At 35.0% G+C, this 12,269-nt stretch overlaps 1 protein-coding gene across 2 annotated transcripts in view; it reads left to right on the top strand.

The window, feature by feature from the left end:
- usp54a (ubiquitin specific peptidase 54a) overlaps positions 1–12,269 on the top strand; it is a 66,784-nt gene that overhangs the window by 3,328 nt on the left and 51,187 nt on the right. The window contains exon 2 of one of the 2 annotated variants that reach the window (XM_051126050.1): positions 7,088–7,178. The exons of the other annotated variant lie outside the window; for it this stretch is intronic. The gene's annotated coding sequence lies outside the window, so the exon portion shown is untranslated. The remainder of the gene's footprint in view (positions 1–7,087; positions 7,179–12,269) is intronic. 2 annotated transcript variants of the gene reach the window in all.

Below are 12,269 nucleotides of genomic sequence, written 5' to 3' on the forward strand. Positions count from 1 at the left end.
TTTGGTTGTGGGACAGCAGTTTGGACTAATTCTGTATGCCCCAAATGCAGTAAGACAAAAAAAGAATTTGCATGCATCCCAATGGAGAATTTTGATTTTTTTTCTTTTTTAAATGAAAGGTAGAAGCATATAATTAAAACAGCTTATATGTTTATTTTTATGTCTGTGTACATGTTTTCATGATGCACTTTGAGGAATTTATAATAAAAATAATAATTTTTTTTCCAGAATAGTCTGCAGCCCAGTAAAACGTGTCATGGATGGTGAGGAGATTTTAATGAGACTGACACTGCTGCTGGCATTGCACATGTAGTTGGTTTATTGCTTTTCAGTTTGCGAGTCTCACAGCAGTCAGTATAAATAATCTTGCACATTTGGAGTGTCATTGCCTGTCAATATTACACAATATCCTAACAGAGCCAAACTAAAATGGAATGCATATTACAGACTAAAATCCTAAACAGATTAAGTAAACACCAATAAATAATCACATGTATGGTTATGATTTGATAAAAAATCAAATGGCGAAACTCTTCTTCAAGAATAATGCAGTTTGTTATTTTCAGCAAATGCATATGACAGATAAAAAATGGATATCTGCAGCCAGATCCTCATTACTTCTAATTTCACAGTGATATAAATCTCTTTATATAACAGCTTTGGTCATTTACTAATGGACAGTTGCCCTACAAACTATTTGAACAAGTCACACTTAAAAATGTATGAATTTTATTGCATTGGTAATAAAGTATCAAACCAACATTTGGGGCTTAACTGTCCAAATATGATTTCTAGCCACTGTGTCATTGCAGGATTTTAATGGCTCTGTGTTGTCTAGTTTTGTCCGCATTGCCCTTTTGTTTCTTTTTTTTTTTTATTAATTGTGTTTGTAGAAAATGTTTTTAGAAAGCAAAATGGAAAAAGATGAATGCTTTCAGCGATCCAGCTCTCTTTCGAGGGCTGCTCACACGCACCTGCCTGTTTCTCATTAAATTCTGTCTGCTGGCCTGTAGCTGATAGTGAGGCCCTCCTCTTACATGTAACCCGTGTGACAGTCTGGATCCATCATTATGTAACAGTCTATGAAGCCACAAGCCTCTTGGTCTACATTTGGCCCTTAAAAAACTTTTTTTTTGTAGAAATGCATACAGTGAATTTGAACAGTTAAGCAACATTTAATCATGTATGAATGTTATTTTAAACTGTGACATTCATGTTCAAGAAAGATGGCACAAGCACAATGTGCAAGCAAAACAATTAACTAAAAGAGCCAGTTTATTAAGTTTTATTAAAGGGGTCATCGGATGCAAAGTTTACTTTTTCATGTTGTTTGAACATTAATGTGTGTTGGCAGTGTATGTACAAACCTACCTTATAATGATAAAAATCCATGCAGTGGTTTTTAATTAAAAATAATATACCCTTTTTCAAATCGAGCCGTTCTCAGATGCCTGTCGGTGTGGTGTCACACCCACAGAGGCCGCCCCCACGATAGTTGATTGACATGAGCATCTTACCTCAGATGAACTGTAATAGTCCGACCTCTGTTTTTTCGATGCAGGAGCAGGGATGTAAGTTAGACAAGAATATCTCCGATCGAGCGATTGAGGTGTTGTGTTGCTGGATGTAATAATGAAGTAAACGGGCTCGTCACTCCACAGAGAGAAGAGAGGGGTGGGGCGAGCAGAGCTCATTAACATTTAAAGCAGCCTCGACCAGAACAGGATGATTTTTGCGGAGCTGATTTTGGCAAGGAAAAAGACTGTTGTTTTACACAACCATTAAGAGTTTTAACCAAAGTATATTAAAGACTTTTCATTAAGACCCTAAAGAATCGTATCAATTTGTGGAAAATGGGCATCCGATGACCCCTTTAAGTTTCAAAAATGTTTAGACACCTTCTGGTTATCAAATGTAAGCGGAACATGTCCATGGTTAATGTGCTGATCTACACCTGTGGTTACTCAGCTAGGTCACCTGTGTGAAGTAACTTAAGACCAGGTGGTTAAACTTAATTTAAAAAAGAATTCATAAATGTTAAAATAGAAAAGGTCAGGCATCAGTTGCTTGCATATGCCATTTCATTTGGTGCAACAGCATTCAAAGTCTGGGGTAATATTTTGAATGAAGTCTGAAAAGAAAACAGTAAATGTATGAAAACTGTTATCCATTTTAGTATTGTGACTCGGGACCACAAAACCAGTTATAGTGGTCAGTTTTTCGAAATTGAAATTTATATATCATCAGAAATAAGGTTTTCATTGATGTATGGTTTGTTAGGATAGGACAATATTTGACTGAGATACAACTATTTGAAAATCTGGAATCTGAGGGTGCAAAAAAAATCAAAATATTGAGAAATATCACCTTTAAAGTTGTCCAAATGAAGTTTTTAGCAATGCATATTACTAATCAAAAATTTAGTTTTTATATATTTGCGGTAGGAAATTTACAAAGTGTCTTCATGGAGCTTTCTTACAAAATATCTTCATGATCTTTACTTAATAATGATTTTTGGCATAAAAGAAAATTTGATCATTTTGAACCAAACAATGTATTGTTGGCTATTGCTACAAATATGCCTGTGCTACTTAAGACTGGTTTTGTGGTCCAGAGTCACATCTGTTAAAATGTAATTGATTCCTGAAATGGCAAAGGTTAATTTTCTTCATGCGTCACATGATCCTTCAGAACTAATTTTAATACGCTAATTTGGTGCCCAAGAAATATTTGTTGTTGTTCTTCTTCTTATTATTATTATTAATGTTTGTGCTGTTTAATATTTTTGTGGAAAAAATGAATTGGAATAACATTTATTTAAACTAGAAATCTTTTGTAACATTACAATTATTTTTACTGACACTTTTATGGTCAATTTAGTGTGTCCTTGCTGAATGAAATTCATTTGATATTAATTTTTAAAAAAGTCAAACTGACCTCAAACTTTTGAATGCCTGTGTACATTTGTGTTTTGAATTAAAGTCCCAAGGTCTTTTAAAGTGTGGATTTAGTATACTTTTGTGACTACATTATAATATTTTTTGCATGTTGTCCAAAAGTTATGTTTAGGTTATGTACTGTTTTATACCTGAAAACACTAGCAGCAGTAATTTAGAAGGCAGTATTAACTGAGAATTATGGATGACCCTCCTACAAATGTCACCGTGTAAACATTTCAGCTGATTGCTTCCCCTGTAAACATTTGTTTTTTAGAGCTGCTTCCTAAAATGACTTGTTTAGGTCAGTTACCGTAAAAAACCTGTTGGACATGAGCCGGCCTTAAAAGGCACAAGAGACTTCCACAGTCTCTCTCAAACGTAATTAACGGAGGCCCTGCGCTTTTTAATCTGCTGGCTGGTTTATTTAATGTCTCATTGTGGGGTGCATGTGAACTATTTGCTGTTCCCATAGAAAAGCTCCACAGTAGCTTTAACAAATAATTGGATTTGGAGGCACCGAACTGAACGTTAATTGAAGCTGACAGTGTATTTGACATACAGGGTCATTACACAGTGTGTTTAAGCCATGACGTGACCTCCTATAGGTCACTAGGCCTTGTGAGGGAAGTTATGATGTTTACTGGGCACAATCATGGTGTCTGAGGTAAGAAGACTCAATTTGTTACAAAAACTGTTCGACCTTGTTCTGAGTAGGCATCTGTGAGTCATTGAATAGGATTTTTTATTTCTTTTTTCACTCCCCTCCTATTCTTTCTCTCTCTCCCTCCCATCTGTTTCTGCTTAAATATCTGTGTGTATTATTGAAAAAGCTTGAGTCACGGACATTCCTTGAAAACCATGAAATTTCTACACAGCCATGAAGACATGGAGTTGTGGGCTGCCGTAAGGAAGTCTACACCCTGTATGCCTAAGCCATCTAAAAATGAAAGACTCCTGAGGACTTTACTTGGCTAATAACTACTGCACTCTCTTGCTGATATGAAAGGAACAGCATAACCCAAATGATTTTGGCCCAGACAGGCTTTAAATGAAAACACAATATCCACATTCTTATCTCTGGCATAATAATTTCATGGTTGAGGCCACAGTGTTTATAGATGATAAAAGAATAGAGACGCTTCAGTGGCCAAGTTCAAGGGTGGAAACACGCTGAGAGACAGAAATTCTGAGAAAGGCACCCATTTGGAGCTCTGGACTATTTTTAACCCTCCCCCAGAATTCCCATGGGAGCACAGCACACATTTGTGAATGGCTGTGAATGCTTGCGTGTGCCAGTGGCACTGTGCGTGTACTACCGACCACCCGAGGAGACGCGGCGCACATATTGACGGATACTGTTGTGCAATCCTAATTTAACCCCCACAAGCCCCTGTTTGAGGACATTTTTGTTGCATAGTGAGTGACTATGTAAACAGGTCAGCCATGAGGATAACTACTGATATGAGGTTGGATTTGAATTTAATTGCCAGTCATAAAACGGTTTCTTCACTTCTGGACAAGGTTTACAACTTTTATTTATATTATTTATCCCTCAAGCATGTTTTATTAGATTATGCTGGTTTTAACCCTGTGAAAAAATAGAAACTCTTTTGAAGAGATTCTTAACATAGTTAAGCCAAATGCAGTTTTAGAGTTTTTAGAAAAAATCTGTTGTAAAAACCTGATACAGATTAGCCATAAATTTTTCTCAACATGAAAATATAGAAACATATGTATATATTTATTTATGATATGTGTGTATATATATATGCAACAAACAAACATATTCACTGTAAAAAAATAATAATAATAAAATAAAATAAAAAAAAATTAAAAAATTAAAAAATTAAAAACTTTATTTCATTAACTGGTATAATGCTAGTATGCCAACCTATGGAATTAATCTGTTTTATACCTTTATAATACACTGATAACTACCAAAAACAGATGGTGATGAGAAAGTCACATGATGTACTAAAGCTTGTCACAAGCAGCGTTTTAATACTAACATATATAGAAGATGCACAGTGTCATTCACACAAACACTAAACACCATCATGGTAACACGCATGAAACTGAAATAATGCAATAAACATTAATTTAACAACATTAGATGTAACATACCACCATAATGTACATGACTGATAAGAAAAACTAAGAGGAAACAGGAAAAAATGTGAAATGTAGTGCAGGGAATTCTGGGAATGTCAGTTTACGGTTAGTCACTGTAAATCTGACATTCTTTTTCACTTCAAAAACTGCAACCTAGCATAAAATTACATGTAATGTCCAATACAGTTTTTCACCGTCATTGACGTGTAATGATTTTTGACAGGCCAATTTTAAAATGCAAAAAATAATATCTATTGTAATTGTTCAAACATTAAGAATGTTGTGTACGAATAAATCCATATTAAAATGTAAAATTAAGTGATTTTAGTGTTTTTCATCTAGATGTCATAGCCTTAAAAATGTCATGTGGTGCGACCATGATTTATATTAAAATGAATTAATTTCCTTAACATGCTTGACATTTTTTTTTTAGATGTTCTCAATAATTAAAAGTGTTTACAAATGAAGTATTTGCATTTCTTTTGAGTTTTTGTAAATAGTGCCAAATAGTGCAGAAAATTATTCTGAATAAATTTAGGATAATTTGAAAGACATTTCCAAAACAACAGTTATGGCCAGACGGGCGCACCACATGATATTTTGACACTTAAAATAACAGAAAAATTACAAATAACTAATCTTTTTTGAAAAGTTCAAATGGGTCCATACATGTGAGAGGTACTTAATATATAAGCCATCTTTTTTTTCATTTAAACCAATTTTTCACTGAAACAATGCAATTGCAATGCAGACAGAAAATTTAGGCGTCATGTCATTGTCCTATATATATATATATAATATATATATATATGTGTGTGTGTGTATATATATATATATATATATATATATAATATACACACATACATGTATATGTATATGTGCCACTTAAAATTTATTGAATTTAGTTAGACAATTTATGCATTATACTTATGATGATGTTCACTGCATTGCCAAATTATACTATTATTGTATTATTTTCATTTTAGTTATAGTAATTTTGTGTTTTTCTCATTTTTGGTAGTTTTTTTTTTTTTTTAATGACTGTATAGTTTTTATTTTTAAGTTAAGTTAGTTACATATTGCCTTAGCTGAAATTATTTTTTTAATATTTTATTTTATTTTAGTTTTAGTTTATTTTATTTGAAAGAATCTTTATCATTTTATTTTTTCTATAATAACCCTGGTTGGGATGGGTATATGTCATTATCAATATGAAAGTCACAATAAGAGCAATATTAATGGCACCCAAAATGATAATTTTTATTGTGCACAAGAGCTTTTATGATATATCTTGTGTTCCGTTGGTTGAATGTCTTAATGTGAATGACAGTTTAAGATTACTGATGACAGGTTCTTAATGTTGAACTGCTTTGGTTTTAATGATGTCTAATTAGCAGATCTCTGAGAAAGGCTTAGCTCCTAATAACAGATTTTCAAGACAAATTAGTGATGAAATTAGACCCATACACCCTTTCGTTGTCCATCCAGGCAACAGTGCCACTTTATTATGACAAAGAGGATTACATCCAAAAATATCCCATATGGCATTCATTGATGTTTCTGGCTATGACTGACATTTCAGTTGCTAATTTTAAGCGACATTTTGGGGTTTAATCTTCTAAGCATGTGAACCTGCTAAATGGCTCATAATAATAAGCTTCTATTAAAGCTAATGCTTCTAAAGTTTGTCTCATTTAAGAATGTGTCAGATGATTTTAAAAATAATTAATCCTGAGGCATATGCAGTGCAACACAAAACAACAAGACCTCACATGATTGATCATACTTGGCTGAACAGATCTGTATTGAGTTTTAGATAACTGTCTCAAGTCATATTTGTTATCTGAGTGAGGTCATATTTGTCTAAAACACACTGTTTGGCATTGGCTCACATGACTAAGTCTGTCCAAACAGATAATGTTCTTTATGAGTTGTCACATGGGTTGTACCCTGTCTGTCCCTTTAAAGGCAGGAAGGTGGGAGGAGCTTCCTGAGGAAACAGGTGTGTGTTGATAGGGATGATGTCATTGTTTCAGAATCACCTGGAAAAACCTGCATGATTGTCAGCGAGATATACACATTACAGCTGCTCAGGACCGGATCACAGATGTCTGCCAGACAGGCGATGTAAGTACACAGACTCCGTATAAAGCTTTATAAGGAACTCCTTTTGTCAGCCCGAGGGTTTGTTTTACAGTTTTACATGCACTGTACGCCAGAGAGCTGTAGCTGACAGGTGCGATTGTGCCGTTTTAAACATTTAGAGGCTTCATTCAGGCTTTTCTATCTTTTAAGAGGAAATTCTAGAGGGTTCTGTTCATGCTGCAGGACAATACTTTTAGCACAAGGCTGTGTATGGAAGTCATCAGAGATTAACAGCTTCAGCTTTTTCCTTGGAGTTGTGACCTGTAAAGCTTTTACTTTTGGACAGTTTTTGTCGCTGCACAGATTTATTTAAGCTGTTTTTCATGCCATAAAGTAGTAAATTCACTTTGCACAGATCTGTTTTAGACACCATGAGCTGTTTTGCTGTTTCAGAGTATGAAAATGATACCTGCAGCGGATATGAATCTGCTGCAGGAAACTGCTAAATATATTAGGACTGGTGAAGAAGAAAACAATAACTTCTAATAGTGACCTATTTTCCGTTTGTAGTCGGTGTAGTATTTATGGAGCAGATGTCGTTTTAGTTAGATGTTGAGTTTATGCATAAGAAGCCTTTTTGTCCTCTGATGTCATTACGTTAATGCATGACTACAGCTCTTGTGTGGGTAATCACATGACCGAGTGAGTAAAGCATGCCTCGCTGTCCGGGAGGTGTCACTCAGTGAGGATGATGTCATTCAGGAAGTAAGTCAAGTACAACAGGAATAGTTACTCAGACCTCTGAGTCACCTGGATGGTCACTCCTTTTTCTGATGAAGGATGTGAATGCAAATCATGTGCGTAAAGTGTTTGGTTCATTGATCTGTGGTTTAGATATGAAAACTTACAGGAAGTACCTATTTTCCCTCTTTTTCCTCTCCTCTTGCCTAGAAAAGAGCTTTTTGCTGAAGTCCATGCAAATCAACAATTATAATAGTTCAATAGCCTGCAAACTTTGGAAAATGGTTATAAAAAGTGACATGCTTTTTACATTTTGAAGTCAAATGTTGTGGGCTGCTAGCTATTTAAGGAGTGTTTTCAACCAGGAAGAATAGATAACATCTCTGAGGGACTGAGGTCAGCATGCAATTTTTGCCATCAAACATTTTCATATGGGAATTTTTCTTATCCTCATTTGTAATCACAGTTAGGTCATATGGTATTTTAAAGTGTCCTAATATTGTGTTTGAGTCCCCTACAACAGGTTTAAATGCATCTGTAATTTTCTCAGAATATACATTTATAGATAAAGTCTTTCTTAGTAATTTCGAAACAATTTGTTCGATCCGTCCGTAAGGTCTGTAAACCCCTCCCTTCCATAAGCCTACTCTGCTCTGATTGGTCAGCTGGCCAAGCTTGTTGTAATTAGTGCAGAGAGTAGTAGAGAGTACTCGAGCAATTTTGCAAGCGTTGACATCAGTGTTGCCAAGTCCTCAGCTGTTTTTGATGTCTGCGGTTTGAACCAACCACAATAACGTCATATTTAGCCCCTGGAATGCGAGTTTATCAGAGGAGCCATGACAAAAAAATGTGTATTTTACACCCCGGAATGCGGTTTTTAACCGGCGACCCCCCTCGAAACGTGTTTGGGCTAGTTTAGGGTTAGTGTTTGAATAGCAATTGGGCAGGTTTTGTTGTGAAAACCTGGCAACCCTAGCTACCGTTGACACAGCATGCACTAAAGCAATAATATAGTGCTCCAATCTGTTCCTAAAATAATGGCATTAAAACATTTGAACAATTGTGCAAGCGAATCGTGCCCACAGCTAAAGTTTAGCTGCTAAACTGTAAACACTTAACAAAACAATAGCGGTGGATACAGTAGCTGAGTGCTGACGTGACTAACCAATGACACAACATAGTTTGTAAACCAAAATATGTCTGCATTCTTTATTATTACACAAAGTAATTAGAACAACGACAGTCTACATTAATCAACACGTTCTAGGAAATAGTGGGTTCACAGCGAATTATGAGAACTATTTTAGTAAGACAGTAATATAGTGGTTTACTTGGAAACCTAAGGCTGCACTAGGTATACAACATATCAGCACAAACAACTTTCTTTTTTGTCTTTTATTTTGAGCACTCAACTGAAAATGTACACATAACGTATCAATCGTACTTACAGGTTGTGGTTCGGAGATGCTTGCTAGTCCAAATAAAGAAGATTAGAAACCATCAAACATAAAAGCCAAGATTATAAAAGCAGTCCTGTGTAAAATGACAAGCACACAACCAAAGGTTAGAATTGTATTGCTGTGTTATCGTGGAAAGAAATTAATTTAAACCACTGATTCTTTAAATCATCATCTTTCGGCAATGAAAAAACAAACTTGCTTGTACAGAAATGTGTGCAAATGTGTTACCTAGTGACGTATATCGGTAACAGGCAAAAGATTCGAAAATATAACGTCTTGTTAAGGCGGCTCTGAGTTGACTCTTTCGTTTGAGAGACTGTATCTTTGTTTATCATGCACTTTTTCTGATTAAAAGCTTTGCAGACTGTTTACATTAAAGGATAGCTATGTACAAACTGCAAAAAAAGATATTTTTTGAAAACTCACATGAACTGCTCTTTAAGTAACACTACACTATTCTTATAAGAATTAATTGATTTTGTCACTTGGTCATTACTAGCATGTTGGCTTATTTTAGAAAGGCAGATTGATATATTGCGTGTAATATGGTATGATTTTAATAACAGAAATCAAATTCATACACAAAACAAAAACATTAGTACTGGAATGGTTCATTAGTAGTGAGTTCGTAATGGTATGAGTAACCATATGATTTTGAGTCTTGTTTGCTAGGATTATTCCCTAACCTAACACAAATGCCTCTACTGGGACAATAATGGGGGGACAATCATCATTAATGAGTGCATTTGTGAAGCTAGGAAAACAATTTGTCATGCCTTTGGGACAGGGGGAGGAAGCTAGTGGTGGAACTAAGAGTGCGAGCATTGTGAATGAAACCTTTTGTGTTTGAATGCAAGCTTTTGTCTTTTCAATGAATAGCCCATTGTGGGAAAATGTATTGCTTTTCCTTGTTTAAACTGACACTGCTAAAATATTGTTGTTGTTTTCTTTTAATTTATTATTGTTATTATTATTTTTGTGGAGGCTATTTTCTGTGAAATGTTGCCAGTCATTATGTTAGATTGTGGGATTTTCTTCATCTCCTGCTTTCCCTCATAATCATAATGTGGGTTTTTTGTTGTGGTTTGTGTTTGATTCTCTCAGGCGTTGTTTATTCCTCTTCAAGCTCTACAGCTTTCCTGTACATGCTTTTTATTGTATTTTACAGTTTAACCTCCATTTCTCTTCAGTGATGTGAAAGAACAGTAACCTAATTTCTCTGTGTAATGGAATGGTGTTGAACCGGTTTGGTTTATTCAGCACAAGCATCTCAAAAATCACTGACAACACAAAATGCCATTGTATGTTTGGCACTATCCTGTTATTCCACTTCCTCCAACGTGTCGTCGTAGGCTTGTGAAATGATTAGTTAAATTGTTTGAGACAAAATGTATATTGAATACTATGCATGCATGTCAGAAATTGCCTTCATTGTGGTTTATAGGCCTCATGCTTTGGTGTGGTCAAATCTTTTTCATGCTTAAAAGATCATTACAGGCACCACATCAGTCTGTTTTTTCAGAAGGAAAAGCCTTTAACATCTGCCAATGTAAAGTTCTGTGTAGACTGGCCCTCCCTTCCCTTCCTTCCTTTGTGTGGTCGCTGAAAACCAACTATATCAGTTGGCTCACTGTGAAAAAGCATTGCATACTCTGATAGGCTAATGGAAATGACTGTGCATTACATGCATTTTGATTATATTTTACAGTGTAAACTGGTTAGCATAAACTTGATGAGAAGGGGATAGTTTACCCAAAAATTCTGTTATAAATTCCTGAAAATAAATGGCTTTCTTTCTTCTGTTGAACACAAAATATGTTTTGAAGAATGTTGACAATCAAACAGTTTTGGTGACCAATGACTTCCACTGGATGGAAAAAACACTGAGACATTTCTCAAAATATCATATTTTATGTGCACAGAAGTAGTTATACTTGAAGGTTTTTATTTTTTGGTGAACCATCCCTTTAAGCAGTTGTGAATACATTCTTAGTCATATTTTTCTGTGTAATATAAGTAGTTTCAGTGCAGCTTCAAAGGAAAGATACGTAAGAAAATTACATAAGAATTTTTTATTTTTTTGGTGAACCATCCCTTTAAGCAGTTGTGAATACATTTTTAGTCATATTTTTCTGTGTAATATAAGTAGTTTCTCAATCTGTGACACTTAAGTCTTTCCACTCGTCATATGTTTTTAATCATGAGTCTTGATGGGAGTTGCTGGCTGCTCTCCAGGTTAAACTGTTCTTATGGCCCTGTTAATTATCTCTGGGTGGAGGAAGTAACTTGCCCCACACCATGTTATTTTCATTCAATCAGCAGTCAGTTAACAGTCAGGGATTGTAAAATTGCTGTTTTTAAAAGATGTGTTTGGTGCCTGTCGTTCGGGTCTGAAGAATATAATGTCATTAAACAAATTATGCTATATCTAGCCTATGTATTGATTTTTGACAGCTAAAACAGAAACCAGTATAAACTCTCTTCCAGTATTGGGAAAAGTTACTTTTAAAAGTAATGCATAACAATATTGTGTTACTCCATAAAAAGAGTAATTAATTGTGTTACAAAGTTACTTTTTGTGGACAGTAATGAATTCCGTTATTTTGCATTACCTTTTTCACCTGCGCTATATTGCTTATTTATTTTTAATTACAAAAACAAAAGATATATTTTTGGCAACTGTAAAGGCACCAAAGCGTTTTTTCCTGATGCTAGCGATTGTTTTTTTTTTTTTTTTTTTTTTTTTTCCAGTTGTTTTCAATGGGTGTGCCATGTTTTTTAAAATGCCAGGATTTCTTCTCTTTCTTCGGGCATTTCTTCCTCGGCGTCGAGAGTTGCAGTGCTCATCACTGTCACTCTCTAGTCAGCTATCCAATCAGAGTGGAGGAGGGGCGGGACTAATACCGACCAACCATCACACCCTGCTTGTACT

This window comes from Labeo rohita, chromosome 13, assembly GCF_022985175.1.
Source record: "Labeo rohita strain BAU-BD-2019 chromosome 13, IGBB_LRoh.1.0, whole genome shotgun sequence".
Classification (NCBI taxonomy): Eukaryota; Metazoa; Chordata; class Actinopteri; order Cypriniformes; family Cyprinidae; genus Labeo; species Labeo rohita.